The following is a 10037-nucleotide window of genomic DNA, read 5'->3' as shown; positions in this document are numbered from 1 at the left end:
TCCAAAAGAACATTTACTTTTTCTTGACCACACTAAAACCTTTGACTGTGTGGATCACAAAAAATTGTGGAAAAATCTTAAAGGGATGGAAGTACCAGAAACCCTACCTGTCTCTTGAGATATCTGTATAGGGGTAAAGAACTAGAAATGGAAAAACTTACTGGTTCCAAACTGTGAAAGAATTAAGATAAGACCATATACGGTCACTCTGCTTATTTATCTTCTATGCAGAGTACATCACAGGAAAAGCTGGACTGGATGAGTCACAAGCTAGAATCAAGATTGTCAGGAGAAGTAGCAAGAAACTGAGACATGGAGATGATACAGAAAGTGAAGAGGAACTAAAGAAACTCCAGATGGTGGTGAAAGAGAAGAGTGAAAAAGGTGACTTGAATCTCAACATTAAAAGAAACTAGTTCATGGAATCCAATCCCATCACTTCATGACAAACAGAATGGGAAAAAGTAGAAGCAGTGACGGATTTTATTTTCTTGCACTTCCAAATCCTTATAGATGCTGACTGCAGCCATGAAATTAAAAGGTGTTTGCTCCTTGGAAGTAATGCTTTGACAAATCTAGACATCATATTAAAAAGCAGAGACACCACTTTACCGACAAAGGTGCACATAGTCAGAGCTATGGTTTTTCCCATAGTCATGTATTGATGTGAGAGTTGGACCTTATGGAAGGCTCATTGCTGAAGAATTGATGCTTTTGAACTGTGGTATTGGAGAAGACTCCTGAGAGTCCCTTGGACTGCAAGGAGATCCAACCAGTCAATCCTAAGGAAATCAGTCCTGAATATTCGTTGGAAGGACTGATGTTGAAGCTGAAATTCCAATACTTTGGCCACCTGATGAGAAGAGCTGACTCGTTTAAAAAGACCCTGATTCTGGGAAAGATTGAAGGCGGGAGGAGAAGGGGATGACTGAGGATGAGATGGTTGGATGGTATCACCGACTCAATGGACATGAGTTGAGAAAGCTGAGGGAGTTGGTGATGGACAGGGAGGCCTGGTGTGCTGTAGTCCATGGGGTCACAAAGTGTCAGACACGACTGAGCAACTGAACTGAATTGGACTGAAGTTGAGAGTGACTCCTCTGAGCCACTCTCCTTTTAAAAAAAAAAAATTATTTTCCTGAGCTTTGGTTGCCTTGTTCTTCATTGCTGTGCAGGCCTTTCTCTAGTTGTGGTGAGTGGGAGCTACTCTTCTTTGTGGTGCACAAGCTTCTCATTTAGGCTTCTCTTGTTGTAGAGCACAGGCTCAGTAGTTGTGACTCCTGGGCTTAGTTGCCCTGGAGCATGTAGTATCCTCCTGGATCAAAGATCAAGCCAGTGTCTCCTGCATTTGCAGGGGGATTCTTTACTCTGAGTCACTAGGGGAGCCTTCTTTTACTATCTTAATATCACCTTGAATAACATCTTTAAATTTCCCTGTTTCTAAAAAGTAAAAGAAACTTTGATTTTACATTGTTGTTTATCATTCCCATGGTCCCTTTAGAAATGCCCAACTCCAACCTGTCCAGACCCACTCTTACTTCTGAGAAGTAAGTGTCATGACCTGTTCACAATCAGAGAAGATGTGGCTTAAGGCTGGAAAACCAACCATATCCTGGACAGCTCTTCCCTTGCTGCCTGAACACACCGACAGTCTCCTGAGTTTCCTACATAACACCTGAGTGACAAGCTGATACATGGATGAGTGCATTTTGTTTTCTTTGGGAACAACATCACTGTTTTCATGAAGCTATTTTAATTCAGGGATATTTTGCTAATTTTGACTTCACCAAAATTTCCCCAATAATGATACTTTGAACTTTTGTTTCTTTTTGTATTCAATGTTAGCAACCAACAATCCTTTCTTGTCTGACTCCCAAGAGTTTAACTGTTCATATTGGTAAAATTCAGTCAATGTTTGGGAAGTGAATAGGTCCTTTATTACCCAGATACATGATCATTTTCTCCTTCCTGAATGTATATAAGATGCAATGAATTAGCCTACAGAAAAAATGAAGATCCAATCAAGACCAATACAGTGGGAGCTCTATAATCTAATCAGATGTCCCTCTCTGATTGGGTTAGTAGTGGGACAGAGAGATAATAGGAATAGAACGGCCCTTAAAAGCCTCATGCACTGGAGAAGAGGTGTAGATTTTTCTGGTTCTGGAGACACCAGTTAGGTTCTCCACAGGGTCTGAGGTCTGAGTGCTCCACCAGCCACAGCAGAGCAGTAAGTTACCACCCTCAGATAAGGATGTCCTTTTCTTACTTATGGCTAGCTAATGCTGCAGGGAGGCATGTGTCTCTGGATGGTAGGCAGGGTTTTCAAAAAGAGTCATTTCTCTCCTATGAACACATTTCAGGTTTTGGTTTTGCCTCTCAGGGTAGTTTTGCCTGAATCTCAAACACTGTGAGTGGTGATTTAGCTGGTATCACTTTAAATGTCTATACCAAGCAGATATTTTTAGTGAAATATATCAGTTTGGAATTTTATTTCATGAAATTTAAAATACATATTAGTATAAAAATGGCATTCATCTTAGGAATAACTGACAGTGGAGGCTGTGTGGATCCATGTGACTCTCCTCTTCCCATAGAGTAAGAGCTCTAAGTGATGGTCAGAATATTTTCCCCAAATAAAGATGGAGTCAGTTTTCATGCACTCTAGTGCGCATTCATGTCTAGGTACAAATGAATAAGAAAAGCAGTAGATGGACCCCAATGGGCTAGTGGTTGCCTTTGCCTCCTCAGTACTAGTAAAATGCATATTCAAAATACAGAAAGAGTCATCACTTTGTCTCCACTGAGCCCTGCCTAGTGTAATATGGCTGAGTGCCTCTCTTGTACTACTGCTAGATAAATGACCTTGGCCCTGAGTGGATTCCTTGGAAGAGTAGGGAGACATTCTAATGAGTGCTTCTGCATTGTCTAAAATGGATCCCTTGCTCCCTGGCAGCTTCAACGGGAGTCATTTTGGAGCAGAGTCAGGGTGAGTGTCCAGACCCCACCCAGACTTGTTGACCTGGTGGGAAGGCACCTGCTGAGGGCCAGTGACTTGGACTTTTCTACTCTGGAGAGTCTGCCCATGGAGCTCTTCCCACCACTCTTCCTGGAAGCCTTCCACGGAAGACATGTTGAGACCTGAAAGCCATGGTGCAAACATGGCCCTTTGTCTGCCTGTCTCTAGGGGCCCTGATTGATCTGCCTCGTGTGGGGCCCCTGCAAGCAGTGCTGGAAGCACTTGATGTTCTGCTTGCCCCGAAGGTTCGATCCAGGTGAGTCTGATTCTGGGTAATCTGGTAAAATCCTGGGTGTCTCAGGGGAGACACCTGGGGTGAAATAATGACATCTTCAGAGGGTTCTGAAGATAGCAATGAAGAAGCCTTGGCTCACTAAGGGAAATATTTTCTGAAAGCATAAGAGTGCCTTTAAAGAAGGGGATCCTGAAAGAATATTCCGCAACTCCTCCCAGTCATGGTTAGAGTTACTAGAAGTGAAGAATCAGAAAGGATAAGAGGGGAAAGGGAGACAGAGAAAAGTAAGGCAGAGAGGGAAGAAGGCAAGGCAGCTGGTGACGTCAGGAATGTGACAGCACAGGTGGGCTGTCTTCTGTCAATTTGTGAGGCTTTTTATTTTTCCTACTCTGTGTACCTTTTAATGCATCCTCATCAATCTCCTTCTCCCAGGAGTTGGAAACTGCAGGTGCTAGATTTATGAAATACTGGCCAGAACTTCTGGAGCATGTGGTCTGGAGCCAGCAGTTATGGGTGCTCAAGTTCACGAATGGCAGCAGTGACTGAGCCCAGGTCAACAACAAAGTTGCACTTGGCTCCACTGAAGGTTTTTGTAGACCTTTGCCTGAAGGAAAAGACCCTGGACAACTTCCTCACCTACTTCCTTAGGTGGGTGGAGCAGAGAAAGACTTCCGTCCACCTGTGTTGTAAGAAGCTGAAGATCATCTCAATGCCAATGGACAATATGGTGAAGGTCCTGAGCATAGTGAAGCTGGACTGTATCCAGGAGGTGCAAGTGAGTTGCACCTGGAATCTGTCCACCCTGGCCAGGTTTGCTCCTTTCCTGGGTGAGATGTGTAATTTGCAGAGACTCGTTCTCTTCCCCGTCCACGTGTCTGCCTTCAAGAAGCAGGAAGAGCACCACATTGTGCAAATTACCTCTCAGTTTCTGAGGCTGGACCACCTCCGAGATCTCCATCTGGAGTTTCCTTCCTTCCTTGAAGGCTGGACCAGATGCTCAGGTGAGTGTGCACCACTGGCTGGGTTACATTGAACATAACATTAGATGTCAAAGCAGTCTCCTCTGTTGTTCTCTCCTAGAGTGTGGTGATCCTGAACCACACAAATCAAGGTAGTAGATTAAAGTGGTGTACCGGCTTTTGTGAGACACCCTGCTTGGAAGGTATGGAGTAATGACTGGGGTGCTTGCATCCCAGAATTTGCAATTTCCTCCTACCTTGAAGGTGTCTATGTCAAAATGGTAAAAATAGGATAATTAGAAATGACGTTGAAGTTGGAAAACTACATCAGATCAGAGCATTCCTGAAGAAAATCTCCATGCTCCCAAGGTTTGTGCACACAGTGAATCTGTTCTAAATTCCTTCTGTGTAAAAGGTTGTATTGTGCTCTGGATAAGTTAATCCATATATAGGAGAAGAATGGTTCTGGAGATTATGTTAATTGAGCTGAGAGAAAAGGATCATAAACACTGATAGAAAGCTTGCATACCATGCAGAAATGTCAGTGAGCCCTTTAGACAGGCATCACTGGGATCTTGTATAAGTTGGTTCCTTATGTATGTCTCCCTACAGCCTCACCTGGCCAGAGATAGGATCTGGAGCTCCACCTTGGCCTGAACAAAGCCTTATCTTAAACCATTTTGAGATCTCATTTCCCCATACTAATATTCAGTGATGTCCACACTTGATGGAGACACTCTCTGGATCTCTTCATAGCATGTTCTAGTGATTCCATGATCTTCATTTATCTTCAGAGGGAAGTGGAATATGTTGTAATCTGCTTGATAGATGAGGATAGACAGTCTTTCTGGTATTATGAAGTGACTCAGTACAACAGTAAGGTTGACAAGGCTCAGACTAGAATGAGACTGGCACATCAGTGTATTGATCCTCAAAATAGATGATCAGACAAAGCTTAGCCCTATAGAAGCCATTTGTCTATCACCTGTATGCAACTGGCACCCTAGTTCTCAAGAACTAATTGCTTGGTTTCTCCCCAGGTGCCTGAAGTCCCCCTTGGACAGCCTGTCAATAACCAAGTGCTGGCTTACAGAATCAGACTTAACCAACCTACCCCAGAACCCAAACATCAGTCAGCTAAAGAGCCTGGATCTGAGTTGTGTCACCATGAATGACTTTAGTCCTGAGCTCCTCCAAGTTCTGCTGGAGAAAGTTGCAGTCACCCTCCAGGAACTGGACTTAGATGTGTGTGGGATCACGGACTCCCAGCTGGAGGCCTGCCTGCCTGCCCTGAGCCGCTGCTCCCAGCTCAGGTCCGTCAGCCTGTGTGGGAACCTCCTGTCCACGGCCGGCATGGAGAAGCTGCTGCGACACACCGCTGTGCTGCCCTGTTTAAGGCAAGAGCGTTATCCTGCCCCTCAGGAGAGTTACAGACCTCGGGGTGTGCTCCTGGAGGCGAGACTCGCCCAGCTTCGGGCTCAGCTGTTGGAGATTCTGAGAGACTTGGGACATCCCAGGATCATCTGGATAAGCCTCAGCCCCTGTCCTCGCTGTGGTGAGGATGTATGCCATCACATGGAGCCCATTGTATACAGCTGTCCGCCTCCCCCCCCCCCTCCCGCTAGGGGGTTGCCTCTATCAGAAGCTTTCTTCTGTACACCTTGCAACTGAAATCTAGAACTTGGGGACATCATGAAGGGAACACAGACCTAGGGTTTCAGACATCTGTTCAATGCGAACGGGAAAAGGAAAGGCAATAGTTGGGGTGGTGCAGGATTGCTAGGGGATTTGTAGGCTCTGGAAGGGCATGGGACTTTCATGGACATGTGCCTCTAGAATCTGATATGACCTGGGTGGTTACACGCTGGAGACCCACGTGTTGGAGTTATCCCTGGGGAAAGTGTTGTAAAGAAATGGTCAGGAAATATTATGACACCCCTTATATATGGAATCTACAAAGAAATAATACAAATGAATTTACTTGCAAAACAGAGACTTACAGACTTAGAAAACGAACTCATGGTTGCTGAGGGGAAGGGATGGCTGGGGACTTTAGGAAGGTCATGTACATACAGCTATGTAGAGTGATAACCAATAGGAACCTATTGTATAGTACATGGAGCTCTGCTCAATGTTATGTGCCAGCCTGGATTGGAGGGGGGTTTGAGGGATACATGTATATATATGGCTGAGTCCTTTCACTGTTCATCTGAAACTATCACAACACTGTTAATAGGCTATACCCCAATACAAAATGTTTTTGGTACTAAAAACATAAAAATACAATTCAAACAAATTAATAAAAAAAGAAATTGTCAGGAATAAAGAGATCCTCCTGGTGAGCTAAACAGGAAAGAAATTTAAAATGAGTCTGGATAAATGTATAGATGTGACATTTATTTTGTTGTAAAAGGAGAACATAATGTGACATTGTCCAATAAATAATAACAGAAATAAATAAAGAGACAATCATGCAAAATCAACTGCTGTCCTTCATGATGTATTATTCTGTGTTCAATTTATGCTTCCATTATCTCCAGCTACTGATAAAATTAGACACAGTGTTATCCATGATTCAAAACCTTACCATTCCTATAATTTCTTTATTCTGTCTGGGGCATCTCCTGTGTTGTGTGTGTGTGTGTCTGTGTGTGTGCTTAGTCACCTAGTATGTTTGACTCTCTGGAATCCTATGGACTATAGCTGCAGGCTCTTCTATGCATGGGATTCTCCAGGCAAGAATACTGGAGTGGGTAGCCATTCCCTTCTCCAGGGTATCTCCCTGACTCAGGGATCAAACCTTGGACTCCTGCATTGCAGGCAGATTCTATACTGTCTGAGCCACCATGTAAGCCCTGTGGGGCAATTGTCACTTCTGTGCTTATTTCTTTGGCTGTTCAGTGCATTAATAACACAAAGGGGAACACAAAGTGTATCCAATGACCTACTGGAATGAAGAGCCCTTGGCAGGGCTCTCACCGATGACTCAGGCCATGACCTGGGGCATGGCTATTCTTCATGTCTGTACCAGTGGATGTATAAGTTGCAGTCGCTTGCCTTTCTGTATGTTTCACTGCCAAAGGCAATCTCCTCAGTTCTGCAAGATGTTTTCCACACTGCCAATAAGGTTGAACCTGGTTTCCACCATTCCATGCTTGTCATGGGTGAGTAGTGGTCCTCATGGATATAATCTAGTTGTGGCCAGGCATCCAAATTCCTTTTAGTAAATTGCCAAAAGAGCAAAGGCATTTAATGTGCATTTATTATTTCCATACCAAATTCCAGATATATATAATTTTGGGTGGTTGGTCATATTGGAATAAATTGATAATTCCCATTGCAATTCCAGTTCCTCCTTAACAGAAAGGTCAAAAATAGCTTGTCTGGATATCAGAATGTTCAAATATACATCAAAAATATGTTATGTATTACATGTATCCTCAGCTCATCATCCTCAGATTCAACCAACTACGTATGATGCAGACTAAATTCACTTAAAAATATCCTCGTCTAAGTGACCCTGAGCAGTTCAACTATGGATTGCTCAAGATTCACCAGTTATACAGACTGGTGAAGAGAGGCTGATATGATTACAGAGGCTGAACAGTCTCAGTGTCTGCTGTCCATTGCTTAGAGAACTAGGATAGACTATGGTATAATTCAGACATTAAGATTGAAAATCAGGGGAAATGATGGCTTAGCTCTAAGTTAAGGCTAAAGACCAGAGATTTAGGGCACCACTTGTGTATGTCCTGGAGTTTCAAGGTTCAGGAACCAGAAACTCCAGTATTCATGGCCAAGAAGAGAGAGAGGGAGAGCAATTGCCCTTGTTCCATTCAGGCCCCCAGAGGATAAGACAATGTCCTCCCACCCTGGTGAGGGCTGATCTCCTGACTCAGTCTGCCGATTTAAATGCTAATCTTCTCTAGGAATTTCCTTGCAGATTCCCCCAGAATGAATGTTTGACCCGAGATCTGGGCATCTCATCTCACAGTGAAGTTGACACATAAATTTTTATGAAGCCAAATAAAGTTTCATTGCGAAGCATTCAGAGGCTGCAATTGCTTATTCTATGGAGGAAGGGGATATAGGGCTGAAATATAGCTCTTAGGCAGATCTTTGTTTCCCCTACAATGAATAGAACGATGCACACAGAGTTTATGAGATTTTTAGTGGGATCCAGTGAGATATTGCTTGTTGAGGGATTGGCTCTAGAGTTATTTAGAAAGATCTCCTTATCATGAAAGAACTCCATGATGCTTTCCCCTCCCCCACTCATCTTCTCCTTCCTAGTGAATAGCATAAGTCTTTATCCCTCTATTGATCACAACAGGGAGGAAAGCAAAACCTAGGGACAGAAATTGGACTCACATATTTCAGGGGTCACCAATGAATCAGGGTTCGCCTAGGCTGTTCCAGTAGCCAGTGCAGAGAGACTGGGTGTGGGAGGAAATAAGAGAGACTGGATCCATCTTCCGTGATAGACATTCTGAGCCTTAGATCTCCTAGGCCACATGCTGGTAGATCAGGCCAGAGGATAGAAAACAATTTCCTAATCAGGACTGAATACTTTAGAATTTTTAATAACTATTGCTATCCTGGAGCTGCCCTGGTGGGCCCTCCATGCTCCCAATGCAGGAGGCCCAAGTTCAATCACTGGTCAAGGAACTATATCCCATATCCTGCAACTAAGCATTTACCTGCTACAACTAAATGATCCCTCAGGGGTGCAAGGGAGATCAAAGATCATATGTGCATGATTAAGACCCAGTGCAGTCAAATAATCAAAATAATAAATATTAAAAAAAAATTATGCTGTCCCATAAATGCCACTTGAGTACAAATACTTGCACAGTGATGTAATCCTCCAATCCAGCAGATGTCGCCATTCCCTGCAGTGATTGTTGAGGAGCTGAGAATGAAAGAAGCAGCCATCTGTCATGTCTGTCACTGCCTAAGGTGAACAAGGAGACAGGATTTGGCCCCAGAGAGCTGAGGTGCACATGAAAAGAATGAATTTAGTGAGCGCAGAGGCTTGCATCTTCCCATACATACAAAACTAAATTTAACTTGATATCTGACTTTTCTTACCTCACCGTAATCTTTGATGTTCAGACTGCCTGCTCCCTTTGTTACAAACTTGTATATAGCCTGACTCTCCTTCCTGCCTCCTTGGAGCAGTTTTCTCAGAGTTTCTGAGATGCTGTCTCACCTGCTTGGGTCCTAAACATTTCCACCAAATAAAATAACTCTCTGCTTTCAGGTGGTGACTAATGTTTTAGCCGACTGCCGAGGTCCAGCCTCAGCAGAGTCCAGGGATATCCTCAGGATGGATGACGACATTGGCGAATGAAGAAAGATAGATAAAGAGATAAAGAAAGAGACACGGGGTGACCAAGCTTCTTTGAGCAAGGCCCCTTACTTTATTTTTCTTGGGGCTTTTTATACCCTGAGTTATACATACAGCAAGGTGAAAAATGCAGTCAACTCAACATTCCATCAGTAATAACTTTTATCGATATCAGGTCCCTTTCTGCAAAAGTCTTATTTTTTGTACATCATCTTCTATTCCGGAGGCCTGTTGATATTCCATGACCTCCTTTTGATAAAGGTTAGTCAGCCAGAACACCAGAACAATGATTTTTCCCTTAAAGTGTTTCTTGTTAAATTCTTAGCCTGCGTCACCCTTAAAGTACAGAGTTACATTCTTACGGAGCAAAGATTCAGCGGGTTACAGCAAAGAAAGAACTTATTAACTCAAAGTCTAATGTTGCTAACACTAAGGCTATTGCTTCTTCTACATCCTGACTATATGCACTCCCAG

At 43.5% G+C, this 10037-nt stretch overlaps 1 pseudogene; it reads left to right on the top strand.

Moving 5' to 3' along the window:
• Positions 3742-9566, top strand: LOC108637746 (annotated as a pseudogene).

The sequence above is a fragment of the Capra hircus genome, chromosome 16 (genome assembly GCF_001704415.2).
Source record: "Capra hircus breed San Clemente chromosome 16, ASM170441v1, whole genome shotgun sequence".
Taxonomy (NCBI): Eukaryota; Metazoa; Chordata; class Mammalia; order Artiodactyla; family Bovidae; genus Capra; species Capra hircus.
This window is presented reverse-complemented; position numbering and strand designations above follow the sequence as displayed.